Below are 22,818 nucleotides of genomic sequence, written 5' to 3' on the forward strand. Positions count from 1 at the left end.
TGCTTGGTATCGTCAGACTCTTTGCAATCTAATCAGTGTGAAAAGATAGCACTCTGTGGTCTTAATTTTAATTTCCTTGATTGCTAGTGAGGTTTACAAACACTTAGTGGCCACTCATGTTTTCTGATCTACAGATTGCTTGTTCATATCCTTACCTATTTTCCTATTCTGCTTTTACCTTATTGATGTGCAGGAAATTGACACCTATTCTAGATACTAGTCCTCAGTTAACTATCGTCATCTCTTACTGGGTCTCCTGGCTTCCACTGTCTCCATTTGTCAGTTCCTCTTTGAGGATCTTTACCCTCTTTTGAGAGACCACAGGATAAAATTCAGACTCAGTAGAGCCTTCCAAGCCCTCACAATCCAGCTGGAACCTAACTTCCTAGCATCACTCCCTCCCCACTCTCCCTAGATTCCCACTGGTGAGGATCTTTGCATGTTACTCCTGCTGCCTGGATGCCTGGCTTCTCCTTTGATTACTGCAGAAGTCACATCCTTTCATATCCGGCTCTGATGTCAGCTCACGTAGGGAAGACCCCAAAGTCCTTGGGCAGAGACAGAGGACAGCTTCTGCATACCATCACCAAGGTACCTGGCACCTGCACCAGGGGCTTTTGGATGAGTTCCATTTCCTCAGCCAGATCCTGAGCCCTACCAAGAGCAAGCAAATTCCCCCTTATTCATCTTCGTGTTCTCCATACTGGTACATGTTAAGAGCTCGATGTTGGCTCAGTTTCATTTTTTAAATTCTGAGATGTTATTTGAGAGAACACAGTGGTTCATGAGTAGGCAGCAGTAAATAGAATTGTTTAGTTCATGCTTCCTGCCTGAAATTCACTCAGTTATCCCCAAAGTCATAAACTTAGGTTCACAAAACACGTTCCACAGGGTATAGAATGGGAGAGATGAAGCTTAGCAGCAGCATGAGGTCAGAATAGGGGAAGTTAGGAGGAAGCTCATTATGAGTGAACTCTGAGGGGTGGTTCTAGGAAAACGACAGCAATGTTAAGACAGGGTAATGAAAATGTAGCATCTAGAAGGAGACAATAGTTCTAGTATTCTCTCATCAAACCACTGTTGGACCTGTGTTCTAAGCATTACACTTTCGAGGGCGGGGGGTGAGGGTGGACACAGACCATCTATAATACTTTCATGAGAGAGGGAGGGTAACCAGGAGAGTAAAGGGGTAAGAGCCCACATTGTCTGAGGCAGGATGAACAGAGCCAGGGCTATTTATCCTGGAGGCTCGAGGACACAGTGAGTGTTAACTTCTCTTCAAATACAGTGTGCAAGGGGGTTGCCTTTTGGAACAGGGAATAGAAATGTCCTATATCATTGCGCAAGATACAAGCAAAACTGATGAAAGAAATTTACAAAAAGATTTCTTCCAGCCAGAGTAAGAAATTTTAGGCATCTGGAGGATTAGAAGATGGTTTGGCTACTTTGAGGAGTGAGGACTGCTCTGTTGGGAGAATTATTTACGCAGTGGCTGGGTGGTAAGGCATCATGTTCAGGGGGCTTGTGGATCAAATGGTGATTTGGTTTGAATTAAAGGACCTTTAAGGTCTTTTCTTATGCTTGAGCCAGTGTGGCTCAGATGGTAAGAAATCTGCCTGGAATACAGGAGACCCAGGCTCTATACCTGGGTCCAGAAGATCCCCTAGAGAAGAGAATAGCTACCCACACCAGTATTCTTGCCTGGAGGATTTCATGGGCAGAGGAGCATTGGCAGGCTATTGTACATGTGGTCACTAAGAGCTGGACACAACTAACACTTTAACTTTCACTCTAAGGTCTTTTCTAAGCTGAAATTTCCCAAGTCCATGACTTTGAATCAGTAGATCTACATGGGAGACCAAAGTCTCAAAGCATCTTTGAGTCTTATTAAATGAAAGTTACTCTCTGACAGGCAGGACCTCTGGCTGACAGTCTTTCACTGTCCGCCACCCTACTCAAGTCCTGACACCTTCTTAAACAGCTCCATAACTCCATGTATGTCTCAGACAATACTGTCTGTGCTTCCCGCCTTTACTGTCTTGATTGGCTACTCATGCGGCCACACCCAATGGTTTATTGACTTTAATGTAAACTAGAACAGTCTGGAAAGCTTGACAAAAGCACAAATTCCTGGGTTGTAAGAGTGGAGCACAGGATCTAGGCTTAAGCCACCCAGTGAACTGCACTCCCATGACCCCCGTGATGGGTCTAGGGACCTGCAAGTGAGAAAATCAGAGCTGATGAGCTCTCATGAGACACTTTAGGATAGATGGTGACACTCTTTTCCATTGGCTTAGACATCATTAGGTCCGAGGCTGCCACCAGAGCCATTTTGTCCCCAAGAGGAGAGAAGCAGCAAAGCCAGGAGGTGGAAAGATGCAATTGAGATTATAGAGAACCTCGTTCTCATGACATAATTTGAGTTCTGAATCCAAATATTGCTGAAGCCAGACTATCTTGGGTTCTGTGGCGAGCTGAGTGAATTAATTCTGTCTTTTGTTTAAGGCATTTGAATTGGGTTTTCTGCCACCTGAAAGTTCTTAAGTGATACAGACTCAAACACCATTCTTCGTAGGCAGATCTGATTGAAAAGTGTGTTTGGTTGTCAGCCTTGCCTCCTTGCAAAGCTGCAGGTTGCTGTGCTGGCTTCAGTGGGTCAGCGTCTATTATGGATTTAGGATCCATTAGGTGCCGAGCATTCTACTAGGGGCCACAAGTGACAAACAGAAGACTTGATGCTTCCCCTCAAAGAGTTTATGCTCTCCTAGCTGCAAGACAAACATGAGGCAAGTGTCAGGGGAGTGATGTAGGGGTAGGATTTTTTGGGGGGTGGGGGATGGTGCTCTGTGGCCTGGGCTGGATCAAGGAAAGCTTCATGGACAAGAGTGAGAAAGAAAGGAAAGAGGCTTTATTAAAAGCTGGAACACCATTTCCAAGCACCTTATATAAACTATGAGGAATATATGGGTCATAGAATAGAAACAGAATTAAATAAACTTCCATATAATTATATCTCATAGTATGCTTTGGATGATATAATTATACAAGCAGATGTATCCTGGATGCTAGATGAAATAACCCAAGAGTCAAGGAATTAGAGACTTTTTTGGTTACTAATATACTAACCCTTTGTGGCTGGCAGTGGCTTAAAATGTTTAATAGGATAAATTACATGTTTTGAAAGTTTCCAAGTTCTATGTGTTTCTGCAGCTTTGCAGGTTAATTGCTCTGTTAATTCTGGAACAAGGCTTGCCTCCTCTAAAACTGATGGTAGATTTAATCTTCATAGCCTCTCTTTTACTTTCCTAGGAAAGTTGAGATAAAGTCAACTCTGGACTTACTCTGTGCTTGTTCCTGATTTTAGAGTGAGGTAGAAGGGTCCCATACACTGGGCTTGCTCTCTAGCCTCTTAAACTGGGAGGATCCCATTTCCTACCATCACTGAGAACCCCGGGACAGTACCTAAAGAGTCCTTTCCAGCTCTTCATCAGGTGATTTGAAATCTTGGTGCCAGCTAGCTCCATACCATTCCTTGTATAACACCAGCAGACTCTTGCTTTGCTTGCTTCTTCTCTACCTATACAGCTAATTCTTAAGGATCTTGCTGAAATAGTCTTTTTTTTTTTTTGCCACACTGATGCCTATCACCCTCTCTCACCCTAAACCTCACCCAGTCCTTTGTACATAGTAGGCACTCAATATGAGTTTGCTGGGAATTTGCTGGTGGCTTGGTGGTTAGGATTCCGGACTTCCACTGTGTGAAAAGTGAAAACCCAGGTGGCCTGGGTTCAGTTCCTGGTTGGGGAACTGAGATCCCACAAGCCACATGGCACGGCCAGAAAGAACAACAACAGCAAAGGAGCTTGCTAAAGAAGTGCACTTGTACATTTAATTCTGCGTCAGTGTTTGGAAATTCATCTTACTTCCGGCTGATGAGAATTACTCCAGGAATCTGGATCGTAGTGGAACAGGTCTTTACTCTCCTCCCGTGTGACATCTCCATCTCCCGGTGGGTCCCCGGGAACCCCACTCCCCTGAGAGTTCCCTCTTCGATCCCTGACCCCCGGGGTTGGGACTTGTTTGTCAGTGCTCCTGGAATGTTCTCCAGCAAGTCCTTTTTCCCTGGGTCATCATCTCAATCTTCAGAGTGGAATTTGTCCATGATTAGCAAGGCGCTCTTGCTCATAGGTCATATGTCGTTAGGCTAAAAGGCCCCATCACCACTAGCAATGAGCTAAGGAGGATCACAGGGTTAGCAGGGATAGACATCTACATCTTACTCCAGAAAATAAATACAAATCCATCAAAAGGATGTTTTATGATGCTTCCGCTGGCAAATAACCATGCCTAAAACAGCCTATCTCTGATGTCAGAGTTTTCATCTTTTGGGGTTAAAGTACTGTTTCATGTTAAACTAAAGACTCTTTCCAGCCATCTCATTAAATTATGATCATATATTATTCTTTTAATGTGAATGAGTTTGTGTGGGCTTTCAAGTGTGCAGATGACAGGAAGTGGGAGAGACTGATTAATCAGAATACACTGATAGAGTGGAGTGGTCCAAAGGATGAGGATGCCTGGAGATCACTGATGGGAAGAATGTGAGGAAGCAGTCTTGAGCCTTAAGTTTGGAGTGAGGATTGTAACCGAGTCATGGAACCTGGATCAATAAACCTCATTCCTACCTTCCTTTAGTTACTCAATACACATTCACCAAGCGGGTAACGGGGTGGATCATTTTACAGCTAAACTGTGGCATTTTTTAGGGTGAAAGCAGTCACTATTAATATCTATGCTGGGATAACAGGCAAACCTAGATATACAGTCACCTTTAGTGACCCCTGCAAGACTTCATGCCGGACAGACAGAATTACCTGCTGCACCAAGAAACCTGTAGATGAGATGGAGAATATGACATGGTGATAAGAACAATACAGAACTTAAAAAAAAAATTTACCAGGCACTGTGATAAGTAACTCATCTAATCCTTCCTGTGGTTACTTATGTTATACCCATTACACAGATGTGGAAACTTGCCAACATCCCAAGGCTGAGTGGAGATGGAGCCAGAAGTCCAAGGATGGGGGGTTGGCTCCTGAGTCAGGCTCTTCTGCACCAACAGAAGAAGACACACAGCACAAAGGGGGTTCCAAGGAGGGAGGCAAACTTCCATTTGGGGAATACAAGTTGGGTTTCCTGGCAAAGGAAGCATTTAGTCTGTTCTGTGGAGGAGCTGGAAGGAGAAGAGAAGGTGGAAAAATGGTGGAATTAGAGGCATAGAAGCAGAAAAAACAAACAAACAAACATGGGCCTATTTGGAAACATAAAAATTAGGTTTTGGCCACGGCATTTGGAATTAACAAAAATTAACAATTATTGAAAGTGAAAGTCACTCAGTTGTGTCCGACTCTTTGTGACCCCATGGACTATACAGTTCATGGAATTCTCCAGGCCAGAATACTGGAGTGGGTAGCCTTTCCCTTCTCCAGGGAATATTCCCAACCCAGGGATCAAACCCAGGTCTCCCACATTGTGGGCAGATTCTTTACCAACTGGGCTATCAGGGAAGCCCTTGAAGATTATTTTGAAGAAAATCAGAGACACCAAAGGAATATTTCATGCAAAGATGGGCACAATAAAGGACAGAAATGGTATGGACCTAACAGAAGCAGAGGATATTAAGAAAAGGTGGCAAGAACACACAGAAGAACTATACAAAAAAGATCTTCGTGACCCAGATAACCATGATGGTGTGATCACTCACCTAGAGTCAGACATCCTGGAGTCCGAAGTCAAGTGGGCTTTGGGAAGCATTGCTACAAATAAAGCAGGTGGAGGTGATGGAATTCCAGCTGAGCTATTTCAAATCCTAAAAGATAATGCTGTGAAAGTGCTGCACTCAATATGCCAGGAAATTTGGAAAACTCAGCAGTGGCAACAGGACTGGAAAGGGTCAGTTTTCATTCCAAAGAAAAGCAATGTTAAAGAATGTTCAAACTACCTCATAATTGCACTCATCTCACATGCTATCAAAGCAGTACTCGAAATTCTCCAAGCCAGCCTTCAACTGTACGTGAACCAAGAACTTGCAGATGTTCGAGCTAGATTTAGAAAAGGCAGAGGAATCACAGATCAAATTGCCAAGATCCGTTGGATCAGTGAAAAAGCAAGAGAGCTCCAGAAAAACATCTACTTTTGCCTTATTGACTAAACCAAAGCCTTTGACTGTGTGTATCACAACAAACTGGAAAATTCTTAAAGAGATGGTAATACCAGACCACCTTACCTGCTTCCTGAGAAATCTGTATGCAGGTCAAGAAGCAACATTTAGAACCGGACATGGAACAATGTGGAACAATGGACTGGCTCCAAATTGGGAAAAGAGTACATCAAGGCTATATATTGTCACTCTGCTTGTTTAACTTATATGCAGGGTACATCATGGGAAATGCCAGGCTGGATGAAGCACAGCTGAAATCAAGATTGCTGGGAGAAATATCAATAACCTCAGATATGCAGATGACACCACCCTTATGGCAGAAAGCAAAGAGGAATTAAAGAGCTTCTTGATGAAAGTGAAAGAGGAGAGTGAAAAAGCTGGCTTAAAACTCAACATTCAAAAAACGAAGATCATGTCATCTGGTCCCATCACTTCATGGCAAACAGGTGGGGAAGTGATGGAAACAGTGAGAGACTTTATTTTCTTGGGCTCCAAAATTACTGCAGATGGTGACTGCAGCCATGAAATTAAAAGATGCTTGCTCCTTGGAAGAAAAGCTATGACAAACCTAGACAGCATATTAAAAAGCAGAGACATTACTTTGCCAACAAAGGTCTGTCTAGTCAAAGGTATAGTTTTTCCAGTGGTCATGTATGGATGTCAGAGCTGGACCATAAAGAAAGCTGAGTGTTGAAGAAGTGATGCTTTTGAACTGTGGTGTTGGAGAAGACTCTTGAGAGTCCCTTGGACTGCAAGGAGGTCCAACCAGTCAATCTTAAAGGAAATCAGTCCTTAATATTCATTGTAAGGACTGATGCTGAAGTTGAAGCTCCAATACGTTGGCCACCTGATGCAAAGAACTGACTCAGCGGAAAAGACCCTGATACTGGGAAAGATTGAAGGCAGGAGGAAAAGGGGACGACAGAGGATGAAATGGTTGGATGGCATCACTGACTCGATGAACATGAGTTTTGAGCAAGCTCTGGAAGTTGGTGATGGACAGGGAAGCCTGACGTACTGCAGTCTATGGGATTGCAAATAGTCGGACTTGACTGAATGACTAAAGTGAACATTTACTGAGAGCTCACTAAGGATTGTGTATTTTGATCAGCATCGCAACCTTTTGACATTGCAGCTATTTTTTATTCCCATCTTACGGATGAGGATACTGAGGCTGAGAGAGGTTAAATAATTAGCTGCAGGTCAGTCAGTTGGTAAGAAGTTCTTTCTGGCAATCCAGCTCCAGAAGGCACACTCTCAGTCCTTATAGTATAACACCTTCTTGTGGGGTGGGTGACATGCCTGAAAGGGAAATTTCAACTAGGCTGAGAGGACTTAATTTATCATGGACATGGGGTAAGGAATATGGAAGGGTGACGGGCCATGCTTTTGACACTCTGTGCTGGGTGGGAAGAATCAAGGAAGCTTATTTTCATGGGGCTGTGTTGGTGTTTCATTTGTTGGAGGAGGGAGTCTTTGTTGTGGGTGTCCTACAACAAATCTAATTCAGGAACTCTAGCAATTTCTTATGGAGCCTACTGTATGGCTTCAGTTTCCCTTTATATAAACAAATGAGATTCTCTGAGCAAGAGATTCAGGATACTAGAATATTAAGTAACTTAGTTGGCTTTGTCAAGATGGTCAGGAAGTGAGATGAATGTACATCATTAGAGTCTCTTAAGTGGCTGGGCATTTGCTGTCACTCACTTCCACTGAAAAATCTCGTTCCCTCAAAGTTCTTTGAAGACAAGTTAGAAAAAGGAAAGGGGATCATGACCTTGATGTCTTTTGAATTGGATGGAAAAGACCTCCTTTTTATGGCTGCAAAGTAATGTTCCCCAGCCAGGCTGAGGAGGTTGAAGGTCAATTTGCAGATGAGTCAGGAATAAAAAGGCTCACTGCCAGGCTCCTCTGGTAGGACTGTATTCCTGTTTCAGCAAACACCAGCTCAGCTGGGGCTTTCAAAACTTGGATGGGTCTTCCTGTGCCTGGAGGGTAGACCATGTTGGTAAAACCTGGATGGGCTAGTTGTTGTTATCCAGTCGCTAAGTTTTGTCCAACTCTTTGTGACCCCATGGACTGCAGCAAGCCAGGCTCCTCTGTCCTCCACTGTTTCCAGGAGTTTGCTCAATTTCATGTCCATTGAGTTGGTGATGCTATCTAAACATCTCATCCTCTGTTGCCCCCTGCTCGTCTTCTGGAGTGTAGACTGTGTTGGTAGAAGCCTGAGAGGTCTTCCCATGCCTGGAGGCCTGGACTGCGCTGGCTTGAATTTTGTTGCTGCTTTCCTTGGGCACTGTGCCTGTGGGACTGGGTCGCGCTAACCTGGTCCAATGATCAGGGCTCCCAGAAGGTTTAGCAACATCTCAGATCTAATAGCACTTGATTGTAAGCTAGTACATTTTTCTATAGAAATCAACTCTTCAGTTAAAAAATAGTACCTATTCCCTAACATGTGTGCTACAGCTGGGAGCAAGAGTTAGCAGAATACAAATACACAGCTAAGTGCAATTGGTAATTTTCCAAACACTATCAATCACTGCTTGGTTGTCCTCAGGTTTTCCTTTCTGCTTTGAAGAGAAACTTTATCCATTTATTTATTTATCCAACAATTAGTTAATAAATACCTCCTGAGTAAGAGACTAAGCTTGCTGGTGGGGTCGATTGAAAAGGCAGAAATCACCCTGACCTCAAGGAGCTTGTAGTCAGAGGGTGAGTGAGGGGTGAAGTAGACAATCACATAGGCAACAAATAAAAGTCTCGAGAAAATCTATGAGGAGGTGATGGTTTAAAGCATCCAAACCTTACAGCTTGCATGCATGGTCTGGGTAAATGTGTTCACCTGAAATTTTTTCTCTATAAAACTTCAAGTTTTATACCATTGTTTCTGAAAGGCCATTTCTAGTGTGATTATAATGCTCAGCAGTTGCAGCAAATCTTTTCATTGGGTTGACTTATTTGCCCCAAAAGTATGGTAAATTCCAGCCTGATTCTTGGAGCATTTCAAGAGATGTTTTGTGATGAACCCAGAGAGACCAAGCTAGAGAACCCTTTTTTCTCACCCTGCTGCCGAAGCAGCTGTGAGCGGCTGAAACGAGCCCACCGACAGCTGACACCACCTCTTCGGGGCGGCGGGGGCGGGGGCGCCAGCTGCAGTAAACTCAGTGAAGGGGGGGCTTGTCTGCTGGCAGCTTCCAGAGAAATTGGATGAATTAGGGAGGGATAAAGATTTTCTACCCCCCCCTGATATTGCAAGGATGATACACGAGGTAGTGCATGGCATTTCTCTCCTTGCCCATCTGAGTCCCAGGTCACAGCTCCATCACTGCCTTCCCCTCCCAGGTTTTGAGCCAATCCAAGAGAACTCCAGGGCAGGGTTAGCTAGACTCTTGCCACTTCAACCTTTGATAATTTCCAACTCTTCTACCATAAGTCTCATTGGTTTCCATGATATGGGCTCCAAATAGAAGCTCAATCGGAAAGAGGAGAGCAAGTCCTGGATTCACTACCACTTTGAACGGGGACATGAAATATTAGGATGATGACTGCTCTCTTATCCTTTTTAGCTGCCATTGCTCTTTTGTAGAGAAGGAGGAATGGAAGGAGTGACGCTATGTGTCAGTAAATCTGAGTGGTCCCCCAGGTTCTGGCAGCCTGGTCCAGAGGCAGCTTCTAGGAGCCTCTGTGTTCCCTCCTGTATTCTACAGGTGCATGGTTCACATACCTGATGAGAATCTCGGAGTTCCTGCCCCACCCTGTGCACTGTCGCCGGTGCTCAAGACGCAGAGATGAAAAGGGCCCTGTCTCTGCCCTCAGGCTGCTCGCAGTGTAGCAAAGCCTACACAGGATGTGTTTTGGAGGCTCTCTGTGGATGCTGAAGCGTGGAGACTGGGATGGGGAAGGAGGGGCAAGGGGAGCCTTCCTCCACTGCAGAGGAAATTCTAGTGGAAGCTTTCCAGAGTTGCTGCAGATGAAAACTGAGGATGGATCACAGCACTGGGTGAGCGCAGGACTCCACGGAAGATGGGTAAATTGGTCAAATGCTCTGGACCACTCAGATTTACTGATACACAGGGTCACTCCTTCCATTCCTCCATCTCTACAAAAGAGCAATGGCAGATGAAAAGGATAAGAGAGCAGTCATCATCCTAATATTTCATCTCCCTGTTCAAAGTGGTAGTGAATCCAGGACTTGCTCTCCTCTTTCCTATTGAGGGTCGGAAGCAACCAGGGTGGGCGATAACCAGATGCAGGTCAAACGGCTTCAGGGTCTGTCTGGTCAGGCCCCCAGTCAGCAATGGAAATATTTGCAGGAGGCCCTGGTGCTGGGAAATGGTGTTGGGGAACCAGACGAGGGATTTGCAGGAGGCTGGGCAGATTCTGGAGGGCGCCTTCCGGTGGAAGCTTAGTGCTGGTGATCTAGGTGACGCAGCTTCCGCTGAGCTTCAGAACCTGGCCTCGCCAGCTCCTTGATTTTGGCCCTGTGAGACCTAAACTAGACCTAAACTAGGCCCTGTGAGAACCTAGCCAAGCTCTCAGACTTGAAAAATAATTATTTAAAGTTATTTACTTATTTATTTTTGGCTGTGCTAGGTCTTCGTTGCTGCACAGGGGCTTTCTCTAGTTGTGGCAAGTCGGGGCGCCACTCTTTCTCGTGATGCTCGGGCTTCTCATTGCAGCGGCTTCCCTTCTTGCGGAGCACGGGATCGGAGGCATGTGGGTTTCAGTAGCTGTGGTGCACAGGTTCCAGCAGTTAGTTGCCCCTTGGCATGTGGATTCTTCCCAGACCAGGAACAGAACCTGTGTTCCCTGCATTGTCAGGTGGATTCTTTGGGGAAAAAAAATGATTTGCAGTAATCTTTCTAAAGTTTATTTATTTTTAATTGAAGAATAATTGCTTGACAATACTGGTTTGATCTCTGCCGTACGTCAACATGAATGAGCCCTAGGGATACCTATGGGCCCTCCCACCTGAACCTCCCTCCCACTTCCCACCCTTTCCCAGCCCTCTAGGTTGTTGCAGAGCCCCAGTTTGGGTTCCCTGAGTGATACAGCAAATTCCTATTGGCTATCTATTTTATATCTGGTAGTGCACGTACGTCCATGCCACTCTCTCCATTCATCTCACCCTCTCCTTCCTCCCCAGTCCATGCCCGTAAGTCTGTTCTCTATGTCGACGTCTCCATTGCTGGTCAGGCAGATTCATAACCACTGGGACACCAGGGGAGTTCAGCCCTCAGACTTCTGACTGGGAGATAATCAGTGGGTACTGTTTTAAGCCTCTACGTTGAGGTCAGTTGTAAGCAGAGAAAATGAACCTGGGGGCCACAATAGCACGGAAGCAGGACAGCTGTCTGGCAGGACGCACTTCTAAAACAGCATGACACACCCCTTGGATTTGTCCCTTACTTCCATGGTGAGGTCGGAGGCTGCGGCCAAACTGGAAGCCAACATGGAATAAATCAGCCTCACCTGTGCTGAGATCATGGCTGTGAGCTCCCCCAGCATGGGGCAGGGGGCGGCAGGGGGGCAGGACTGTTCTATTTTCAGAATGGTTTGTGACTGTGGATTTCCAAACAGAGGGAAAGCTGGGGCCCCCAAGTGGGTCTGTAAGGGGTCAGCGATCTCTCCCTGGCCAGTTATCCTCCTGAACTGAACTGTGATTGGATGCTCACAAGAAACGTGGTCCCTATATGGAAGTCTTCAGGTTTTAACAAGATGTCCAAGGCCATCTGTGGCTCCACGTTATCTCCACCCCAACACGAGGTGCACTCTGGGGATTATACCAACTTTTATGATGCATTTTATGATGCAACTTTTACTCTGCATTAAGCTCAGGCATTATCCTCTTCAAGAGTTCACTATTAAATACACGGAGCTAGTTTTCTATTATTATCTCCTTCAAAGGAAGTAGCTTATCAGCTTCTCAGTTTCTTTCCGGCTCCAGAATGGGAAATGAAGAAGAAAGTTTTAGGAGAAGATTGTGGAGACATGAGCCCAGAACCCCAGGACTGGAGGAGCCTGAATGTCATGTGGTTCAACCTTCTGTTTGTGGCAGCCTCTGGGTGGGGTGATGGTTCCAAGCTCTCCTGGAATGATTCCAGTGACAGCAGATTCACTACTGATCAGCAAAAGCAACATATCTTTTGAGACTCAAATAGAGATATCCTCCTTGTTGATGCCTTTCCCTATAGCTTCTATACTTGGTACATCACTACCTCTTGGGGCCTCATTAACTCTTGTCCTTCACATTCATTCACTCAACACAACACCCTTTTACTGATTGCTTGATTTGGGATGGACAAGGAGAAGGGTTTTGAGAGAGTCAGAAGACTCAAGTACAACGCTTGAGGAGGGCATTCAGCCCCTCTCCAAATCCCTCTTTGATGGGACAACCCTACACCTCTCAGAGTCTTCACTGACACTGTTGGGAGTCCCTTCAAAGAGGAGCTCATCATGGTGGTTCTTTTCTATACCTGCTCATTCAGAAACCCTGCCTTGCTCTCTCAATGCTCAGGGCTCCTAGAGTGAAAGTGATCCTCCAAGGGGCTCTGCCCAGCACTCAGCAGAGTGGGTTCATGCAAGATGCTCTCCCGGGGTCCACCTGGCCAAGACTGTAGGGACATCACAGGCAGCCATGAAATCCATGCTGTGCCTCAAGTTTCCTCCTTTATAAAACAGGGATGATAGTAGTTCCTACCTTACACAAACACTTGAAGATGAAATGAGTTAACACATGTAACGTGCATTGCACAGTGCCTGGCACACGGTAAAAGCTCCATCAGCGCTATCATCATTGTTATCACCATCACCATCATCATTATCAACAGCACCACCACCATCATCACCCTACTAGCCACGCCTTTGGAGCCAATGGAAATGGATACTCTTCTCTTTTCCCTTGGTGTCTGCATTTGTCTTCCCTGGCTCCCATCTGGTCTGTTGAGATAACAGAAATAGCTACCCTATATCGAGCACTGCACATGTGTCACTCATCACCCTCTTGTGACCATACATCAGCCCTAGGAGGTAGATGTTATTATCTCCAGTGTACAGACTAGGCAATTGGGTCTTTGAGAGATATAAGTGGCCCAGTGCTACAGAGCTGGTGAATACCAGAGCCCAGGATGAAAACCCAGATCTAGATGTTTCTGCCCTATTTATTATCTGCTGGGTGACAGAGTCAGTGCCTGTCACCAACACATATTCTCAAAGTGAAAAGTGAAGTTGCTCAGTTGTATCCAAGTCTTTGTGACCCCACGGACTGTAGCCTACCAGGCTCCTCCATCCATGGGATTTTCCAGGCAAGAGTACTGGAGTGGGTTGCCATTTCCTTCTCCAGGAGATCTTCCCGACCCAGAGGTTGAACCCAGGTCTCCCGCATTGTAGGCAGACGCTTTACTGTCTGAGCCACCAGGGAAGTCCAATTCCCTATTGGTGGGCAAAGTGGGTCTCCTTCATCCTTGTCCTAACATCCTTTAGGTTGTTGCCTAAAGCTGTGAAGTCCTACAGGGCTCCAGATGCAACTGGTAAGGATGGGCCTAAATAGGTTGTGTAGAGAGGGCTTGGGGAATCATTAAGTGAAAGAAGCCACAGGTGAGGGAAGGAGAGGAAGCTAGGACTGGGAGAGACTCTGAAACCAGAATGCCTGAGGTCAGGACCACCACCCACTGGCTGTGTGACCTCTGGGTCTCAGTGGGTTTAGCTGTAAAATGGAGAATCAAATAATGGAACTTACTTTGTTGGCTGGTTGTGAGATTTAAATGAGATAAATATTATAGTTTTTGCTGCAGAACTCAATCGATGTAAGCCATTATTATTATTGTTGTTATTATTACTATAGTTTCCCAAGCATCATCAGTGACTAAGGCGCAGACTGGCAGCTGAGGGAGAGTGGGGGCTGGGAGCAGACTGCTCCCCCCAGCCTCGCCTTCTCCTTCCTGGCTCTCACCCACTTAGAGCCGGGCCCCAGCACCCACCCCTGCTTCTCCAGACCCTGGTCAGGCCAGGGTGCCTCCTTCCCTAAGCACGTGCACATCAGAAATGCCACACATGTTGCCAAGAAACCACCTTCCCCATCTATTTTAAAACCTTGTCAGGCTTTCTGTTTAATGTTTTAAAAGGCTATGTTCTAAAGAGGGACATGGTTAAGAAAATTATGGCACATCAACCTGATGGGATATTAAGCAGCCATTAAAGGGATAATTATGAGGATTGTGTAGCAAAATGGAAAATGCTTACAGATTAATATGAAATGGAAAAACAGCATAAAAAATCGGATCACATAGTGATTGCAACTAATCAAAACCACATCTCTGTGAAGCAACACAGGAAAATAGTAGCCTCTCTTGTCGTTCTTTTATTGCTCTTCTCCCTTTCTCTCCTTCCCTCCTTCCCACCCTCCCCCCGCTTCCAATCTTCCCTTCCTTTCATTCAACAGTAGTTTACTGAGCTCCTGCACTGTGTAGACACTACGCTCATTACCTGATTTAGAAAGGTGAAAAGACAGTTTCTGCCCTCAAGAAGTCTAACCAGAGAGATGAATCTGAAAACAAATAATCTTGACAGGTCAGAATTTAAATAATTCAATGTGACAAGGAAAGCAATTAACTCTGCTGAGGGGAATCAACAACGCTTCCCTAATTGGTAACCCACTGGTTGAATCGGAAGGTGTTCAGTTGGAGGAGAAGAGGGTTCCAAGTGGAGGGACCAGCATGTACCAAGGCACGGATGTGGGGGAACAGGGTGCACACCTCTTTGGACTTCTGGTCCACCTGCCCCTGAATTCTGTGTCCAATAGGGAGGTGAAGGGACTGTGCTTCCATCTGACGTTACTCCCATGGGTCAGGGGTGCCTCAACCCCATAACTGTATTTAGGATTCCATTATAGCCCCTGCATTCAGAAATTTATCAGAATCATGTGAATCCACCTGATAGCTTCATAGGCTCTGTGGATGTGAGTGTGGGGAGAAGCTACATGGAGCTCCTAGGCCCTCTGGTCATCCCCATCACCCAGAAAGCTAGTTGGAAATAGACGTTTGCCTCTGTTCGGGGTATTTTGGCGTTACCAATCAGGTTCATCAGCCGCATTTCAGGAGCAAGGAAGTTATAGCCTAGGGAGAGGAAACTGGCGATTCATCTTGCAAATTACTGGCCTGAACTCAGTTCTTCTGGCTCCAAAGCCAGTGCTCTTTGTTACACTCATGTCGCTCTTCTTGTGGAGAATAGCCTGACCATTTCCTCCCCATGACCATCACCTCTCTGGTTGCTCTATTTTTTCTTTTCCTCAGTGTCAAGGGTATGCAGCCCTTTCCCAATGCTGTAAGGTGTGGAGGACAAGCCTTCTTCCCCACTCATGACCTTCATGCTTCCATCCTTTCCAACTTTCATCTTTCTAGGCAGTCCTTTGTCTGCTCCTGGAAGCCACCATGACTTGGGTCTCAAGGTGTCCTGTCCCTCCTCCACCTCCAGCTCCTTCCTGCTCTCTTAAGAAACCTGATCTAAGGCAGGCATTCTGGCTAGAATAAGGAAAAGTGGCAAACTGGGAAAAGCCTCCAGGACTCCATCCTCCTTCCAGAACCAGCTCAGAGTTTGCCAAGAGAAAATCCTTCCTCAGCTGGCATCTCAGCCTCTTCATCTGTCAATGGTGGGCACTTCCTAATGTTTGAACCTCAGGATCTCCAGTCTCACCAAGCCTGGCAATCATGTGACTAAGTTTCTGAGAGTCTGCATGTGGAGTAGGAGGACCAGCTTCTGTAGATGACCCTGCTTTCTTCAGTGCTGACCCACATGCTTGTTGGTGGGGCGGGGGGTCACACAACAGGAACTCAGGAGCATCATATGGGTTGCATTTGAGTATCCCGGTGGAAACTGAGCTGTGAAGCAAATGGGCCAACTTGGACTACAAAGAGTCTTCGGGCCGTTTGTCACTTGTTTTTCTGTTTTCCCACCTATAAATGTGTTCCCTTGCTTTGGCATTCATGTGGTTTCAGAATGCTATTATCTTGTCAACATTGTTCCATAGCATCAACATTATCTCTTAATTACACAATTACTGTGTTATGTACTGTAGACCTAGTAATAAAATATTTCAAGTGTTCAAGCAGAGACTAGATTTTGAAAAATATAATTTGAGTCAAACCAACTTGTAAAAACCACTAATAAATGTCACAGTCAAAAGAGAACTTTGTGATATTCCCCCATTCAAAGGAGGGAGACACTGAGTTCCAGAGCAGACGAGGGGCCTGTAGTTGGCCATGTAATAGCTATTATAGTGAGTTTTTCAGACATGAGAGCCCATGAGAGAGCCAAGATCCCAAAGCAACTGAGCAGAGTTGGGGCCTGGAGCTCAGGCCTGGTAATTCCTGATCTACTTCATTCCTTTCTTTCTCTAGAGTAGGTTACGAGGGACTTCGCTGGTGGTCCAGTGGCTAAGTGGTCCATAGTCAATGCAGGGGGCCTTGGGTTTGATCCTGGTTCAGGGAACTGGACCTCACATGCCATAACTAAAGATCCCACATGCCTCAGTGAAGAGCAAAGAGCCCATGTTTCCACCACGAAGAACTGGCAAAATCAAATAAATCAAATAAATCCATAAATCAATATTTTTAAAAATGTAAAAAGAAAGAGTAGGTCATGCAACTTTTCCAGGTCAGCTGGTTAACACTGAGTTTGGAAGCCAATCCCCAAAGGACTGGCTTCCTCTGAGGACCAGGTCCCACTGCTCACAGACTCTCAGTGATTGAAGGAAGGAGCATGGTACAGTCCCAGGGCGCTCCATCTCACCTCTCTGTCAAAGAATTATGTCTCCAGGAAACATCTATTAAGAGGCAAATTGCCAGTTGCAGAGGCGAGGCATGAAGCCAATTGTGCCATTGGCAATAATTAGGTTATTAGACAGGGAGTTAAGCCTGAAGGGAGATCACAGGGGACAAGAGATGGTGACCGAGGGAGGAGGAGAGAAAAGTACATACAGTGAGGTGCCCTGGGAAAGGCGGGGTGAGTTGGAGGGTAGATGAAGATGTTTAGGAACCGGCAACAGCAGAAGAATAGTCCCTAAAGAACAGGATTTACCCTTTGATGAAATTTGCATTTTATCCCGTCACTTCCTGTTACTTATGACCCAAGACTAAACTAGTCATGGCAGTCTCTCTCTCTCTCTCTCACACACACAGGTCTTGTTTGCTCATCTTGCATCGGATCAGATGGTTCTGTGTTGGATTATCTGAGCATATCATGTACCATGCCTTTTCTCAAGTCCCTTACTGTACAGGGTGTTCTTTGCCTAAAGTGTTCATCAAGCACGGTCCTATGCCTCCTTCAAACCTCAGATCAGTTAAACTTTCCTGGGGCCCCTCAGACAGAACTGTCACCCCTCCTCTGTGCCCCAGGGCACTGGATGCCCACCTCCATTTTGTGCCCATCACACTGCAGTTCTGGGACTTCACAGCCTCAGGGATGGCAGCCTTCCATAGAACTGGGAAAGGAGTGGGGTGACAGGTAGATTGTCTTTGTTGAATAAACGAATGAATGAACTCATGCATGTGTTACACCTTCCACACCTCTGCTCAAAACCCTGCAATGATTCCCCACTGCACTCAGAGGAAAACCCCGGGGTCTTTAGAGGACTGTGGGCCCCATCATACCTGCCCCATGAGCCCTTGAAGCCACCTCCTCCTCTCTCACTGTTATTCTCTTTTCTCCAGCCACACTGGCCTCACTATTTACCATTTTTCTTGCATCCACAACAATAAATAAAATACTGTTTTGCTTTTTTTTTTTCCTTTGGGCTGCATGGCTTATAGGATCTTAGTTCCCCAAGCAGGGATGGAACCCAGGCCCCCTGCAGTAGAAAAGCATGGAGTCCTAACCACTGGGCAGCCAGGGAATTCTGTTTTGCACACTTTTATGAATGTCTTATAAGTAAAGATTTTGTGCAAATCCTTCTGCTGTTCTCTTGATCAGCTTTATAATCCTCAGATTCGTTCATTCATTTTCACTCTTGTATCATATTTCAATGTATAATTACACCTTATTTTTAAAGATATTCTCCTGCTGTTGCTTTTATTGGTGGGTTTTTATTTCCTATCCAAACAGGGCCACCATGAACATTTTGTCCAGGTGTCCCGGGGCACATGTTACCTGCAGGAAGGTCATAGGCATGCACACCCTCCACATGCCTTTTCACATTCGGTGCCTTTCTATATAAGCCTGGATCCTCTTCCTCACTGTCCTTCTGGTCTCTGCCAAACTTGAGACTAACTCATACCACATCTTCTTGGAGAACCTTCCTCCCCAAACCTCTACACTAGAACTTTGTCTGTGCTGCCATTGAAATACTGCTCTGTGCTGGTCTCAGCCCATCAGAATCAGTATTGTGGTTGGGCCGGTCCTTCTGGGTCTTACTATGCTTGCAAGATACCCTTCAGCAATAACCATCAGGAAGCTTTTAAAAATAAGGATTTGTTTGTTACTTACAGGACCTGGAAATTGCATCGCACACTTGGGGCCACACAGTGAGGTCATGGCAGGGGCAGGGGGTGGAGAACACACATGGGGCCTGAGGTTTGGCTTCTTTTGGGGTTGAGGGTGGGGGCCTAGTGTTGCGCAGGCACACTATTGGTGAATTTAAAGCTTAAGAGCAGGAATCTAAAGCATAGGAAGAGGAAAAACAAGCAGCCCAAAAGGTCAGTTATCAAAATCAACCAAGATCTTGAAAACACACAAGTGTCTCAGAGCAGGGAGGAGGCCAGTCTCTTCACGTAGTTGTGAGGCTGGCTGTTTATTTGAGGTCACCGTCTTTGAAGTGGATGCCTCTTTGAAGAGGATGTCTCAACAATCAAAGCTTGAGTCAGGCATGTGCTTTACAAAAAAAAGAAAAAAACCTGTTAGGGTTTACACTGCAAATACCTCTCACTCAGAACATTAATGATAGTGATGCCTCTCTTAAGCATCTCTGCCGGACTATGGTAAACCCTGCTCCCCTCTGTGATACACGCTGATCCGCACCTCAGACTGTCTGAGCCCATCTGCCTGGGAGGCTACCTTCTGGTTCTGCCTGCTGAGTTACACGCTTCCCAGGAGTTGGTTGTGTTTGCTCCCAAGCCCACTTAGGCTAATTCTACTTGTTAAGTAGTTACAGGAATTAATCAAGTGTGACACGAACCAATGAAATACACGTGTGAGGGGAGGGAGCGCTGGTTGTTGAAAGCTTCAGAAAGACATACCAAGAGGCTGATGCATGGAGTTTGAATGAGCTGACTTTAATAAAATGCTCTTATCTAGTCATATCTGTGTTCCCCCACCGCAGGGGTGAACTTGAAGGCAGAGACTCATCTTTCTGCCTTGAGTTCCAGCCCAAGGCCCATGACAGAGTAGGAGTAGATAAATGTAGGTTGATCAAAAAATAAATGAAGAAATAAATGTTGGAATTTTAAAAGGGAAAACAAGACTCCTTACACCTGAGTCATGAAAACAAACTGCTGGGAAATTAGATGTGGGTGAAACAACTATAGATTAGAAAAAGACCGATAAAAGTCTGGAAGGATTCTGCATTTGGATTGCTTTAGCAAGGGTCCTTAAATTTTTGCTCCAACTGAAAGAGAAAGAAACTGGCAAAATCATAGTCTCCACGTGATGGATGTTGTTTATGCATGAAAGATGAGGTGGAACCTCAGCCAACAGTCCCACACTCTGAGAAAAGGGCTTGGCTTCCCTACTGAATAAGAGGAGAGTTAGTACATTCATATGTTTTAAGATTAAAAACGAAGAGTGTTGGTTGGTTTTAGCAGGAAAAAAAATGGCATGCTTACATGAGATGCTTTGAAGAGAGTTTAATAAAAGGACTGTTTATAAAACTGTGAGCAGAAATTAGGGAAACCACAAAGGAGAGAGCCAGAGGTTAGAGGAACCCAGGGTTCCTCTGGATAGCAGCTGAGTTCAGGGTTAAGAAAAGGGAGCTGGGGAATAATACTGTCGACAGAAAAAAGTGCACAACATGAGTTGCCAGTTAAGTTTTATTTGGGGCAGAGTGAGGACTGCAGCCTGGAGGGCAGAACCTCAGATGCTCTGAGAAGCTGCTCCAAAGAGGCGGGGGGAAGATTGGTGTATATGTGATTTTGGAGGAGGAGGACATGCAATTAACCACATTATTTTTTGCAGGAAGTTTCTGCTAGTCATAAGGGGCAGTTGTCACCATGAAGGATTTTAGTGTTTTCTAGATATGAGGAGATACAAGAACTGGGCTTATAAAATCAGCTCCTAATATCTAACAATCTGAAGACTTGTTCTGCCAGTTCCCCCACCTCCCCAAACACGCAGTGCCTCATTTCTGCTCTCTACTCTGAACTTCTTTCAGGGGGTTGTCATGAACCCCTTATTGCAAAATTCAGACTGAAATTGAAGAAAGTAGGGAAAACCCCTAGGCCATTCGGATGTGACCTAAATCAAATCCCTTATGATTATGCAGTGGAAGTGACAAATAGATTCAAGGGATTAGATCTGATAGAGTGCCTGAAGATCTATGGACAGAAGATCATAACATTGTACAGGAGGCAGTGATCAAAACCATCCCCAAGAAAAAAAAATGCAAAAAGGCAAAAAGGTTGTCTGAGGAAGCCTTATAAATAGCTGAGAAAAGAAAAGAAGCAAAAGCAAGGAGAAAAGGAAACATATACCCATCTGAATGCAGAGTTTCAAAGAATAGCAAGGAGAGATAAGAAAGCCTTCCTCAGTGATCAGTGCAAAGAAATAGAGAAAACAATAGAATGGGAAAGACTAGAGATCTCTTCAAGAAAATTAGAGATACCAAGGGAACATTTCGTGCAAAGATGGGCACAATAAAGGGCAGAAATAGTATGGACCTAACAGAAGCAGAAGATATTAAGAAGAGGTGTCAAGAATACACAGAAGAACTATACAAAAAAGATCTTCGTGACCCAGATAACCATGATGGTGTGGTCACTGACCTAGAGCCAGACATCCTGGAATGCAAAGTCAAGTGGGCCTTAGAAAGCATCACTATAAATAAAGCTAGTGGAGTTAATGGAATTCCAGCTGAGATATTTCAAATCCTAAAATTGCTGCTGCTAAAGTGCTGGACTCAATATGCCAGCAAATTTGGAAAACTCAGCAGTGGCCACAGGACTGGAAAAGGTCAGTTTTCATTCCAATCCCTAAGAAAGGCAATGCCAAAGAATGTTCAAACTACTGCACAATTGCACTCATCTTACACACTAGCAAAGTAATACTCAAAATTCTCCAAGCTAGGCTTTAACAGTACATGATCTGAGAACTTCCAGATGTTCAAGCTGGATTTAGAAAAGGCAGAGGAACCAGAGATCAAACTGCCAACATCTGCTGGATCATAGAAAAAGCAAGAGAATTATAGAAAAACATCTACTTCTGCTTTATTGACTATGCCTAAGCCTTTGACTGTATGGATCACAACAAACTGGAAAATTCCTAAAGAGATGGGAATACCAGACCGCCTAACCTGCCTCCTGTGAAACCTGTATACAGGTCAAGAAGCAACATTTAGAACCGGACATGGAGCAACAAACTGGTTCCAAATTGGGAAAGGAGTACGTCAAGGCTGTATATTGTCACCCTGCTTATTTAACTTATATGTAAATCATGCAAATGCTGGTCTGGATGAAGCACAAACTGGAATCTAGATTGCTGGGAGAAATATCAGTAACTTCAGCTATGCAGATGACACCACCCGTATGGCAGAAAGAGAAGAGGAACTAAAGAGTCTCTTGATGAAAGTGAAAGAGGAGAGAGAAAAAGTTGGCTTAAAACTCAACATTCAAAAAACTAAGATCGTGGTATCTGGTCCCATCAGTTCATGGCAAATAGATGGGGAAACAGTGAGAGACTTTTATTTTATTGGGCTCCAAAATTACTGCAGATGATGACTGCAGCCATGAAATTAAAAGGTGCTTGCTCCTTGTAAGAAAAGATAAGACCAACCTAGACAGCGTATTAAAAAGCAAAGACATTACTTTGCCAACAAAGGCCTATATAGTTAAAGCTTTGGTTTTTCCAGTAGTTGTGTGTGTATGTGAGAGTTGGACCATAAAGAAAGCTGAGCATGAAGAATTGATGCTTTTGAACTGTGGTGTTGCAGAAGACTCTTGAGAGTCCCTTGGACTGCAAGGAGATTAAACCAGTCAATTCTGAAGGAATTCAATCTTGAATATTCATTGGAAGGACTGATGCTGATGTTAAAGCTTCAATACTTTGGCCACATGATGCAAAGAACTGAGTCATTTGAAAAGACCCTGATGCTGGGAAAGATTGAAGGCAGGAGGAAAAGGGGATGACAGAGGACGAGATGGTTGGATGGCATCACCGACTCAATGGACATGAGTTTGAGCAAGCTCCGGGAGTTGGTGAAGGACAGGGAAGCCTGGTGTGCAGTAGTCCTTGGGGTCACAAAGAGTCGGACACTACTGAGCGACTGAACAATGACAACAGCCACACATGATTTAATCCTTGTAGAGGTAGATGGCAAGTGCCAATTTATTGTTAGTAATACCTGGGTTCTCATTCCTCTCTCCCTCCAGTTGCCTGCCAGTGTCTCTTATTGGCCAAAC

This window comes from Oryx dammah, unplaced genomic scaffold (genome assembly GCF_014754425.2).
Source record: "Oryx dammah isolate SB20612 unplaced genomic scaffold, SCBI_Odam_1.1 HiC_scaffold_11, whole genome shotgun sequence".
Classification (NCBI taxonomy): Eukaryota; Metazoa; Chordata; class Mammalia; order Artiodactyla; family Bovidae; genus Oryx; species Oryx dammah.